Source organism: Triticum urartu, chromosome 4A, assembly GCF_056163025.1.
Source record: "Triticum urartu cultivar PI428250 chromosome 4A, HENAU_Tu73, whole genome shotgun sequence".
Lineage (NCBI taxonomy): Eukaryota > Viridiplantae > Streptophyta > Magnoliopsida > Poales > Poaceae > Triticum > Triticum urartu.
In genome coordinates this window covers 206,458,242-206,472,236 of record NC_141876.1, presented here as the reverse complement: position 1 = coordinate 206,472,236, position 13,995 = coordinate 206,458,242, and positions in this window count along the sequence as shown.

The window sequence follows — 13,995 nt, the reverse complement described above, 5'->3', positions numbered from 1 at the left end:
CATGTAAATACAGCATGAGCCTCTCTCACAACATCCATTTTTTGCTTGCTAATATCCATAGTTGGTAGTCAGGCGGGTCAAACAAGGCAGTGAAAAAATAATCTCAGGCTTGGTGAATCTCAGTCCTTGACGATTTCTATCATTGACGAAAGTCGAAGCGACCTCCCGAGAAGGTCAACTAAAATAGTGATTGCAGTGGCAGAGCATGGCCATGGAGCTGGAGCTCAGGCGCCGCTCGGTTTCTCCCGTTTCCGAGCATCCCCTGTGCGGATAAGAACTACAGAAAGAACAACACGTAATCACACATGCAAAAAGCAAGACTTATTGGTGCACACGTTCTTTCTTTTCTACACCACATCTTCTAGTCTATCTCCTCACCACCCACGTGTCCTTTATCTTTCCCCATTTGATCCCATGACACCAAACGAAATCCACACACAGCTACACTTTCGGCAGAAGGAAGAATTGAGTGGAGCGCATCAGTAGAAGCAGTAGAAAATGATCTAAATTCACTGGAATTAAAGCGAGACTGGGGTTTCTCCTCTGATAAATCGTACTTGTCGAGCTCCTCAAACTAAACGACGCACAGATGCAGAGTTGAACGGCCGGAGGAGTTCAGCCTAGGAAGATTCTACAACCGCAACATGCGTGTTCCTGGTACGAACACTAACGCCATGTGGGCTGCTGTCTAGCCGGGCCTCGCGCGGCTGTGACTAAGATGGAGTTAGCGTCGCGTGGGGATTTAGTGGCTTGGCATTGCTCTTGGCCACGGCGAGGCTGCATGCGGGATGATGAGGCCCAGCCCGATGGGGAAGGGAGCTCGACGACACCGAGGTCGGCCGGAATTGGGGAGTTGTAGGGGCGGCGGTGGAGATTAACCGAGGCGAAGCACCAGTGACGGATCCAGCCAAAGCATCTGGTCGGTGAACTTCGTGCAGTGGCGCAGTCGACCTGCAGGAGCATGGGGGCCGACCTGCACGGGATCTACTGCGCGGTGGGGCGATGCTGTGGTGGGGATTCGCAGCGGTGCCAGCACAGGTAGTTCACGGAGGGTGGTTGGCCGGGCCTCGGTCGTCAGGAGGATTTGGGAAGCGGTGTGTATTGGCAGGGATGTTGGTGCATCCGAGAAGAAGGAGAGGAGGCGGCGGGAGGCAGGCCGGAGAGGAGGTGCTGGGGATGGGGGGTGGCGGCGGGAGGCGGGCCAGAGAGGAGGTGCTGGGGATGGAGGGTGGCGGCGGGAGGCGGGCCGGAGAGGAGGTGCCATGGACAGGGGGTGGAGGCGGGAGGCATGCCGGAGAGGAGGTGCCTGTGCCGGGAGGGCGGCGGCGCCTGAGATCGCAGGGGACGGCGACTCGCGAGGTTGCCGAGTGCGGCGGCGCCTGGGGTTGCAGGGGCGGCGGCGCCCGGAGTCGCAGGGGCGCCGGTGCGGGCTGAGCCTGTGGCGGGGGCGCGTTCGATGGGTGGGGCGGCACGGGGTGGGAGGTCGAGGATGCCAGTAAGTTGTTTTTTCTTTTCCTACCGGATCAGGAGTTCGGGAAGACCTCCACGCGCCTATATAGGGCCGACCGTGATCCGAATAACTATTCTGATCCCAGGATCAGAATTGTGCTACTATATATATATATATATATATATCTTTCTCTTTCAGAGCCAAGGCCAGACCCGGCAAGAAGGGTCATGTAGATAAACCGTCTGACGAACATGTGATTGTTGAACCGGAGACAATTCCAGAATCGGAGGGAGCAAATGCTGACGCCACACTTGATGATCTGCCACCCCCAAATCATGACTTTACTGAACAAGTAGAAGTTGATACAACAGTTCAGGCTGATAAACTGGCAAGTCCAGTCCCAACTGAGGATAAGCCGTCAAGCCCAGCTAAGGCTGCTGATGAATCGTCAACTCCGGTAAAGGCTACTGGTGAGTGGGAAGATGTTGTTATAATCACTGGTATTAGCCACACCACCCCTGGCAATCCTATTGCATTATCAAAGCATAGTGCCAAAGAGGAAATTTCTGCTATGGATAAAGGCAAATGGAGCATAGACTTGTCAAGCTATGCCCACCTCAACGCCCAAGAACTTCACTCTGGCTTTTTAAACCGTCTGCACACAAACCGTGACTATGAAGCCAGTCTAGTCAATCTGATGAAGGAGCGTTATGAGGTAACTACATAACCTTTTCTCTCTTATGTCCAATTTCAAGTACCAACTCTAGTAGCCCCCAAGGGACAATTTATGATGCCAATCTAAATCGGGACTTTGCAACATCCAATTCCGCATGCTTATCTTCCAAGGGTCGATTGATCCTTTTTAAAAATGAACTGGTACTTTAGTATTGTAATCCTGTAACTTTCGCCTGTGTAGTCCCCAATGGCCGGTTTATCTTTCCAAGGTGAACTGGGACTTTAACCACTCTTACTTTGAACAGACGTACATTAGCCCCCAAGTGCCAAGAATAATGCTTGTATTACACTTGGGACTTTGAAAAAAAATTCGGATAATGAAGCAAATAGGCATTAGCCCCCAAGTGCCAAGTGTATAACTTATTATGTGCTTGGAACTTCCAAATTTTACTGCCGCTTCATAATATGTCTTTCTCTTATAGGCTGAGCTGGGCAAAAAGGAAGCCCAAATTGCCAACTTTCAAGAAAATATCAAAACCCAGCAAGCAGAGACCTCCAAGGCCAAAGAAGAATTGACCAGCACTTTAACAGCCATGGAGAAGCTGAAGGAAACTTTGAAGAAGGAACAGGCAGACATGGGCATAGAAAAATCTGCTTTACAAAAGAGAGCCGAAGATGCAGAGGCAGCCCTTAAACCAGTGGTCGAAGAGCTGGCCGGTTTAAAGCTTTTCAATAAACATTATCTCATCGGTTGCCGGTTTACTGATGCTTGCAATGACACAGGAACCCGCATTACCCACCTGGGCTCTGATATGCTGATGAAGCTGAAAGTTGCCTATACACTGATAGAGCAGTTATATTCCGGAGCTCAATGGGCCATCTGCACTGCTGCGCATAACAAACCGCCTCCAACTTTGATAAAGGAGACCATTGAGAAAATGTCAATGCTACCTGCCCATCTAGATGAGTTAAAGAGATCAGGTGCAAGGGCCGGTGCGCTGACTGCACTAATGCGGGTGAAGGCATGCATACCGGATCTTGACTCGTCGGATATTGGTAGAGGCTATCCTAGCATAAAAGAGGACGGCTCCGAGTTTAACAATGATGATCTTCGGAGGCTGACGACAGAAATGCACCCTATAGTGAGCAAATTGGCCGCAGAGACAGATCTCTCTCACTACCAGCCAGTTTATGATGCTGATCACAAAAGACTTCCTGCGCCGACACATGATGTAGAAGATCTTACGCCGCCAATCTGTAAGCATACCTATGCCCCTGATGTTGACCCCTTAAACCTTATAAGTGATGAATCTATGTTTCAAGCCTTGACTGGAATCGATTGGACAACCATTGACTTCCAGCCACTTGGTAGAGAGGAGGAAGACGCACCGGCGCAAGACGATCCACAGCCTTCAACTCAGCCCGGTGATGAGTCATGAACCGGAGGCCGGTTTATCCTTCTGTGTACTGCCCGACTATGTCGAAAACAATTATTCTTTCGGGCTATTAAAGCGCCTTGCAATAGGCTAGTTCAAACACTTGTCTGTTATGCCATCGAGCATACTTATTTTTCTTGATACTGATAAGTCGCCATGCTTTTGGGATCTATTATATGCATAATCCGCAGTGGCTGTATTTTACCTTGTTCCTGCATACAGGAAATTGGAAGTGTCCTGGCGGTTTACCGCTGGACGAGTCATGATGCCCAAATATATAGCCTGGGTGTAGAGCCAAGGTTGTATTTAAAAACAACCAGATATAAAATAAATGATACCTGTTACATTGAATCACCTCGTTGGTTGACCAACTATTGTTATAATAGGGGTGATAACACCTAATCTGGAGTATTGATGACTCCTTCCATGTTTTGTCGGTTTACGGTAAAACCATATTGGGTTATGATAAACACCGGTTTATCCATATAATACTGGTGACTTTGTAGTCGAAGCCAGACCGGATCAATGAGTGCCAGATTATAACTGATCATGTACTAACAACTTAACGTTGACAGCCACACCGGGTTTTAATAAACCCCGGTTTATCAGAAGATATTTATGAATCTTATCAAAGGAGAAAAAACTTTGCAAATAAAAACATAAGAAAAATATGCAAGGCTTTTCATGGGCTGCCAGGCCCTAAATCGAGGCTTTTCATGGGCTGCCAGGCCCTAAATCGAGGCTTTTCATGGGCTGCCAGGTCACTGAGCTAAACCATTTTTCAAAGCCTTTTAAGATGGACCTCAATCTTTAACCAATCATCGTTTTAACTTTGACAAGTTCAGGGTCTATGAGATTGACTTGTCAAACGTTCGACGGGTCATACCAGGATTACCTGGATGGAGTGACTTACTTAAAAAGGCAGGATAACCCGGGGTTTTAGGTGAATACACCTAGCTTCCAAGCCTGGCTTGATAGCCTATTGCAAGGGTGCAAACTCTTTGTTCTTTGAGAAGCAAAGAGCCCCCAAGCAACATTTGAGCTGTGCTCAGTGGGTGCCTATGTTTGAGTTGTGCTTTTGCAACAGACTCTCTTTGGTCCCACATAATTTCCTTTTGGCCTTAAGCCTTATCAAGAGGTGTAGCTATGGTTTGAATACAACCAAGCCCCTAGTGCTTTCCCTTTGGCTTTAAGCCGATCAAGAGGCGTAGCTATGGTTCGAATACGACCAAGCCCCTAGTGACTTCCTTTTATATGTGTGGCTTTATAAGCCGGACCAATAGAACTCCGCTTTATAAAAAGAAGCCCCCATGTAAAAACACATGATGTAAAAACAACAGAGACCCCGCTTTAGCTGAGGCTCCGGTTTATTATATTGATCATAATATATACATTGTCATAATTATGTACATAAGAAGAGCATGTGGCTCAAGTATAGTAAGGCTGAAGATGAGCTATATTCCACGGCCGCTGGGTCTCCTCCTCCGATTTACTTGAGTCTTTGTGCTCTCGAACATTGATAAGGTAGTATGATCCATTGTGCAGATTTTTGCTGACCACAAAAGGTCCTTCCCAAGGTGGGGATAACTTGTGCATATCAGTCTGATCCTGGATGAGCCGAAGCACCAGATTGCCTTCTTGAAAAGTTCTGGTTTTAACCCGGCGGCTGTGATAACGTCGCAGATCTTGTTGAGAAATCGCCGAACGTGCCGCTGCAAGATCACGCTCCTCATCTAACAGGTCCTGTGAGTCCTGACATGCTTTCTCATTATCAACTTTAACATAAGCTGCCACACGGGGCGAGTCATGACGGATGTCACTAGGGAGAACCGTCTCTTCTCCGTAAACCATGAAGAAAGGCATGTAACCCGTAGATCTGTTCGGTGTGGTCTTGACACTCCATAACACAGAAGGTAACTCCTCCACCCAACAACCCAGCGTCCGCTTTAAAGGAACCATAAGCCGGGGTTTGATACCTCTCAAAATCTCTTGATTGGCCCTCTCTGATTGACCATTAGATTGGGGGTGAGCCACTGCTGACATGTCAAGCCGGATGTGCTCACGTTGACAAAATTCTTCCATAGCACCCTTGGACAGATCAGTACCATTATCAATTATAATGCTGTGTGGAAAACCAAACTGGAAGATCACCTTTTTGATGAATTGAACCACCGTGGCCGCATCACACTTACTGACTGGCTCTACCTCTACCCACTGGGTAAACTTATCAACCGCCACCAGCAGGTGGGTCTTCTTGTCCTTGAACCTCTTAAAGGGCCCAACCATATCTAGCCCCCAAGTTTCAAACAGCCAGGAGATTGGAATCATCCTTAATTCTTGAGTTGGTACATGAGTGTGGCGTTCAAACTTCTGACAACCGTCACACCGCTTTACCAAATCCTCAGCATCAGCACGAGCCGTCAACCAATAGAAGCCGTGATGAAAGGCCTTAGCCACCAAGGATCTTGAACCGGCGTGGTGACCACAATCTCCTTCGTGGATCTCACGCAAAATATCACAATCTTCTTGAGGAGACACACAACGATGAAACGCCCCTGTTACGCTGCAATGATGCAGCTCCCTATTGACAATGGTCATTGACTTGGATCGCCGGATTATCTGCTGGGCCAAAGTTTCATCATCTGGTAACTCGCCCCGGTTCATGTATGCCAGGTATGGGACGGTCCAATCCGGAATAACGTGAAGAGCCGCTACCAAATGAGCTTCTGGGTTAGGCACAGCCAAATCCTCCTCCATAGATATTTTGACTGACAGATTATGCAGCACATCTAGAAAGGTATTGGGTGGCACCGGTTTACGTTGAGAGCCTAAGCGACTTAAAGCATATGCCGCTTCATTCTTTCGCCGATCTATATGGTCAACCTGATAACCCTTGAAATGACCAGCCACTATATCCACCTCTCGTCTATAAGCCGCCATGAGTGGATCCTTGGAATCCCAAGTGCCAGACACCTGCTGAGCCACTAGGTCCGAGTCACCAAAGCACTTAACCCGGCTTAAATTCATCTCCTTAGCCATCCGAACACCAAGGAGCAAGGCCTCATACTCAGCTGCATTGTTAGTGCAAGGGAACATTAAACGGAGAACATAACAAAACTTATCAACTCGTGGGGAAGTTAATATGACTCTAGCCCCCGAGCCCTCCAATTGTCTGGACCCATCAAAATGAATAGTCCAATAAGTGTTGTCTGGCTTTTCCTCCGGTGCCTGCAACTCTATTCAATCATTGATGAAGTCCACAAGTGCTTGGGATTTGATTGTTGTGCGAGGTGTATAGTTTAACCCGTGAGGCCCAAGCTCAATAGCCCATTTGGCAATCGGGCCAGTTGCTTCTCTGTTTTGGATTATATCTCCCAAGGGGGCTGAACTGACCACTGTGATAGGATGACCCTGAAAATAATACTTGAGCTTCCGGCTTGCCATGAAAACCCCATACACCAGCTTCTGCCAATGTGGGTATCTCTGTTAGGACTCAATAAGCACCTCACTGATATAATAAACATGTCGTTGAACCGGATACTCTTTTCCAGCCTCCTTGCGCTCCACAACAATAGCCACACTAACAGCCCGGGCATTAGCAGCCACATATAGCAATAAGGGCTCTTTATCGACCGGAGCCGCAAGGATAGGTGGCTTGGCTAACTGCTTCTTCAAATCCTCAAACTCTTTATCAGCAGCATGACTACAGACGAAGTGATCCGTCTTCTTTAGCATCTGATACAAAGGGATAGCCTTCTCCCCATGGCGACTGATAAACCGTCTTAAGGCTGGAATTCGGCCAGCCAAACGCTGAACATCGTTGATACATGCCGGTTTAGCCAGAGATGTGATAGTTGTGATCTTCTCCGGATTAGCTTCAATCCCCCTGTTAGACACCAGAAAACCTAAGAGCTTGCCTGCCGGTACACCAAAGACACATTTGGCCGGATTAAGCATCATCTTATAAACCCGGAGGTTATCAAAAGTTTCCTTCAAGTAATCTATCAATGTTTCCTATTTTCTGGATTTCACCACAATATCATCCACATGAGCATGAACATTACGCCCAATCTGTTTATGAAGACAATTCTGGACACAGCGCTGATAAGTCGCCTGGGTACTCTTGAGCCCAAAAGGCATAGATACATAGCAAAAGGCTCCAAAGGGAGTTATGAAAGTTGTCTTCTCTTGGTCCTTAACTGCCATTTTGATCTGATGATAACCAGAATAAGCATCCAGAAAACACAAATGGTCACAACCTACTGTAGCATCAATAATTTGATCAATACGAGGGAGAGCAAAGGGATCAGCTGGACAGGCCTTGTTCAAGTCTGTGAAATCCACACACATGCGCCAAGTGCCGTTTTTCTTAAGTACCAGCACTAGATTAGCTAGCCACTCAGGGTGAAAGACCTCCACAATAAACCGTGCTGCCAAAAGCTGGGTTACCTCCTCACCAATAGCCTTACGCCTCTCCTCGTTGAAGCGGCGGAGAAACTGCCTGACCGGTTTAAACTTAGGATCTATGTTAAGAGTGTGCTCAGCGAGTTCCCTCGGTACACCTCGCAGGTCAGAAGGCTTCCATGAAAAGATGTCCCGGTTCTCACGAATGAACCCGATGAGCGCGCTTTCCTATTTTGGATCGAGGTTAGCACTGATGCTGAACTGCTCGGATGAATCACCATGAACAAAGTCAACTAGCTTAGTCTCCTCAACCAATTTAAATTTCAGCGGCGGATCATGCTCTGTAGTTGTCTTTTTCAAAGAAGTCATGTCTGCCGGATCAACATTGTACTTATAAAATTTCAGCTCCTCTGTAGCACAAACCGACTCCGCATAAGCCGCATCACCCTCTTCACATTCCAAAGCAATCTTCCTACTCCCATGCACTGTGATGGTCCCCTTATGATCCGGCATCTTAAGTTGCAGATAAACATAACAAGGCCTTGCCATGAACTTAGCATAAGCCAGCCGGCCGAACAATGCATGGTATGGACTCTTGATTTTCACCACTTCAAAAGTCAACACCTCTAATCTTGAATCATGATCGTCTCCAAAAGCAACCTCTACAGCTATCTTGCCAACTGGGTATGCCGATTTACCAGGCACCACACCATGAAAGACGGTGTTCGACAGTTTAACATTCTTATCTGTCAATCCCATGCGACGGAAGGTTTCATAGTAAAGGATATTGATACTGCTTCCTCCATCCATAAGCACCTTGGTGAACTTATACCCCCCCCAACCTGAGGTGCCACCACCAAGGCCAGATGACCCGGATTATCAACCCGGGGTGGATGATCCTCTCGACTCCACAAAATTGGTTGTTCAGACCAGCGCGGATAACGAGGTACAGCCGGTTCAACGGAGTTCACGGACCTTTTATGAAGCTTCTAATCACACTTACATAAGCTTGTGCTGAAGACGTGGTACTGCCCACTATTCAACTGCTTCGGATTGCTCTGATAACCCGGTTGCTGCTGCTGTTGATTCCCCTGATGGTTATAACCTCCCTGGTTGCCCTGACTGCTTTGATTGCCATGTCCGGTTTGGTTGCCTTGGAATCCTGAACCGGAACTGCCACCACCATAACCCGGTCCATGGAAACCGCCTCCTGAACCGCCGGGCGGTGCATGGTCGTATTCAAAGAGATTTGAATTTTTGAACTCCCGCATAATGAAGCAATCCTTCCAAAGATGTTTAGCTGGCATTACCTTCGACTCATGCTTTGGGCAAGGTTGATTTAACAGGCGCTCAAGATTGGGACCTGACCCTCCACCCCGATGGGGCGGTTTACCCTTGCGCCGCTGACCGTTATCCTGGGTGTAGGTGTTAGCCACAAAGTCCAAGCTATTATCCGCCTTGCGTTTACTGTTGTTCCCATGACCTGACGGGTTATGCTGCTGTCCTTTGGTGTTGCCGCTCTTCTTTCCCTTCCCTGTCTTGTCGTCATCGGACTCGGTGTCCTTGGTACTATCAGAGTCGGCATACTTCACCAGAGCCGCCATAAGTGTTCCCATGTCATTGCAATGGCGTTTGAGCCATCCCAACTTCAGCTTCAAAGGTGCAAACTGGCAATTGCCTTCCAATGTTAAAATTGTTGTGTCGGTGTTGAGGCGGTCTGATGAATGCAAAATCTCCGAAACCCGGTGCACCCAGCGGGTTGTTGATTCTCCTTCCTCCTAGACACAGGCAGCTAAATCCACGATTGACATGGGCTGCTTGCATGTATCCTTGAAATTCTAGATGAACTGGGCCCTTAACTCGGCCCACGACCCAATGGAGTTGGCCGGCAGGTTTTTCAACCATGTGCGAGATGTTCCCTCCAACATCATGGTAAAGTATTTGGCACACGCCGCCTCGTCCACATCTAGCATCTCCATTGCCATCTCATAGCTTTCCACCCATGACTCGGGGGATAAATCGGCAGTGTAATTCGGCACCTTGTGCGGGCCTTTGAAATCCTTGGGTAGCCGTACATTGCGCAGTGCTGGGACAAGACATGGTACCCCCAAAGAACTGGAGGTAACCCCTAGTTCCACCGACGTTGTTGGACGAACCGGAGTGAGTTGGCAGGCCTCATGTTGCGTCGCTAACTCGGCCCTTTGACATGCCCTAGCGCGATCCACTACATCCTGAGCATTGCCACCGCCAGCCGCCGGGTTATGGCCGCGGGGCGGATTACGATTCCGCTCACTACTTGATACGGCCGGTTCATCGATATGCCTAATGTAGCTTCGGCTCGGGCGGGGAGTAGAATGAATCCTTTCGCGGCTATATGAATAAGCCTACTACTGAGTCAAGGCCGTCTGAAGGAGCTCCCTAGCCCGTCGTGTTTCAACTGCTACTGGGGATTCGCCATCAATTGGGAGAGCTGCCAACCATGAAGCGGCGGCAACGATGTTATCCAACGGGTTAGAATAATGACACGTGGGTGTTGAGACGCGTCGTGATGGGACATCGTTCCGACGAGGCTGTGGGGGCGGATCCATCACGCGCGGCTGAACCGGTGCCCCAGTCACAGGTGCCTCTGCCCGGTTTACCGCTGGCTGGTTGCTGGTGCCTGCTCCTGGTGTGTTAAAGAGGTTTCTTCCTTCGTAACCCAGTGGCAGGTGAGATCGGTACCTTCTCCTCATGACGTCATCTGACGCACTCTGGTCCAGCATAAGCCGACAGGCCTGTGCCTCTAACCCGGCCCGCTCAGCGGCCATCCTGGTGTTCTCCGCTGCCAGATCCACCTTAGCCTAAGATATCTGATCTTTCACCTTTGCAATCTCCATGTTGTGCTAGTCCTGGTTTGTCGCGTCAATCTCCGCTGCCAGCAACGTTGCCAAAGCGTCGAACAAATCGGACAAAACCTGAGCCGGAGGTGGTGTAGAGCCCCCTGCTCCTGCTGGTGTTGCTGCTGCTGAATCGGAAATAATTGTTGCAGCGTGATGTCTACTACACAACCTTCTTCTTGTAGACGTTGTTGGGCCTCCAAGTGCAAAGGTTTGTAGGACAGTAGCAAATTTCCCTCAAGTGGATGACCTAAGGTTTATCAATCCGTAGGAGGCGTAGGATGAAGATGGTCTCTCTCAAGCAACCCTGCAACCAAATAACAAAGAGTCCCTTGTGTCCCCAACACACCCAATACAATGGTAAATTGTATAGGTGCACTAGTTCGGCGAAGAGATGGTGATACAAGTAATATATGGATAGTAGATAAAGGTTTTTGTAATCTGAAAATATAAAAACAGCAAGGTAACTAATGGTAAAAGTGAGCGTAAACGGTATTGCAATGCGTTGAAACAAGGCCTAGGGTTCATACTTTGAAAGTGCGTTATATCGACTAGAGGGGGGTGAATAGGAGATTTTTATGAAAGTCTTCAGAACATGGGATTTTTGAAGACAAACGATAAAAATAGACCTATTACCATGCAGCGGAAGGTAGACTACACTAGGCAAACCATAGTCAAGTATTCAATAAAGTGAAAGCACAAAGACTAATAGCAGCTAGGTAGTAAGGATCAGATAGGAAGATATTGTGAAGCCAAACAGAACACGCAGTCACTCAGTGAAGACAAATGATAGAGCAAACATACAATGACTTCACAAGGAGTAACAGTAAGTAACGTGAAGTGAAGATGAAACCAGTGACTCGTTGAAGACAATGATATGTTGAACCAGTTCCAGTTGCTGTGACAACTGTACGTCTGGTTGGAGCAGCTAGGTATTTAAACCTTAGGACACACAGTTCCGGACACCCAGTCCTGAACACGTAGCTCAGAACACCCAGTCCTCACCGTATTCTCCTTGAGCTAAGGTCACATAGACCTCGTCCAATCACTCTGGTAAGTCTTCAAGGTAGACTCCCAAACCTTCACAGACTTCGTTCACTGGCAATCCACAATGTCTCTTGGAAGCTCAGAACGCGACGCCTAACCGGCTGGAGGATGCACAGTCCTCAAGTGTAATAAGTCTTCAGATCACACAGACAAGAAGACTTAAGTGATGCCCAATTCTCTCTGGCTCTGGTGGTTAGGTCTTTATCCTTGCAAGGAATTCTCTCTCAAAGGCTTCGAGGTGGGTTGCTCTCAAACGACAAAAGCCGTGCTTTCAATCTGAGCAGCCAACCGTTTATGGTTGTAGGGGGTGGGCTATTTATAGCCACTTGGCAACCCGACCTGATTTGTCCGAAATGACCCTGGGTCACTAAGGAACTGACACGTGTTCCAACGGTCAGATTTCAAACTCACACGGCAACTTTACTTGGGCTACAAGCAAAGCTGACTTGTCCGACTCTGGACAAGATTCGCTCTCATTGTCTTCACTCGAAGACATAGGTTTTTGGTTTAGGCATCACTTCAGTCATTCTGACTGGTTCTCTTGGACCCCACTTAACAGTACGGTGGTTCGTATGACTCAACACAAAAGAAAAAGAACTACGAAAGATCTAAGTCTTCGAGCTCCATAGGCTTCATATCGTGTCTTCTCTTGTCATAGTCTTCAATGTGAATATCTTCATATACCACCTTTGACTTCAATGTCTTCATACATTTTTAGGGGTCATCTCTGGTAGTAAAACCGAATCATGAGGGACTTCTACCTGTGTTATCCTGCAATTCTCACAAACACATTAGTCCCTCAACTAGGTTTGTCGTCAATACTCCAAAACCAACTAGGGGTGGCACTAGATGCACTTACATACTTTCGCTAGTGCAAGTTCCCTCAACAATAATAACATAATTGGATCATATAACTATCCCTCAACATGCAACAAAGAGTCACTCCAAAGTCACTAATAGCGGAGAACAAACAAAGAGATTATGGTAGGGTACGAAACCACCTGAAAGTTATTCTTTCCAATCAATCCATTGGGCTATTCCTATAAGTGTCACAAATAGCCCTAGAGTTTGTACTAGAATAACACCTTAAGACACAAATCAACCAAAACCCTAATGTCACCTAGATACTCCAATGTCATCTCAAGTATCCGTGGGTATGATTATATGATATGCATCACACAATCTCAGATTCATCTATTCAACCAACACATAGAACCTCAAAGAGTGCCCCAAAGTTTCTACCGGAGAATCACGACGAAAACGTGTGCCAACCCCTATGAATTGGTTCATGGGCGGAACCCGCAAGTTGATCACCAAAACATACATCAAGTGAATCACGTGGTATCCCATTGTCACCACAGATACGCATGGCAAGACATACATCAAGTGTTCTCAAATCTTCAAAGACTCAATCCGATAAGATAACTTCAAAGGGGAAACTCAATCCATTACATGAGAGTAGAGGGGGATAAGAAACATAAGATCCAACTATAATAGCAAAGCTTGCGATACATCAAGATTGTACCACCTCAAGAACACGAGAGAGAGAGAGATCAAACACATAGCTACTGGTACATACCCTTAGCCCCGAGGGATAACTACTCCCTCCTAGTCATGGAGAGCACCGAGATGATGAAGATAGCCACCGGAGAGGGATTGGCCCCTCCGGCAGGGTGCCGGAACGGGTCTAGATTGGTTTTCGGTGGCTACAGAGGCTTCTGGCGGCGGAACTCCCAATCTATTGTGCTCCCCGGTCGTTTTAGGGTATATGGAGATATATGGGAGGAAGAAGTGCGTTAGGGGGGCCACGAGGAGCCCACGAGGGTGGAGGGCGCGCCTAGGGGGTGGGCGCGCCCCCCTGCCTCATGGCCTCCTCATTGATCCCCTGACGTGCACTCCAAGTCTTCTGGGCTTCTTCGGATCCAAAAATAAGTTCCGTGAAGTTTCAGGTCAATTGGACTCCGTTTGATTTTCCTTTTCTGCGATATTCTAAAACAAGGAAAAAACATAAACTGGCACTGGGCTCTGGGTTAATAGGTTAGTCCCAAAAATAATATAAAAGTGTATAATAAAGCCCATAAACATCCAAAGTTGATAATATAATAGC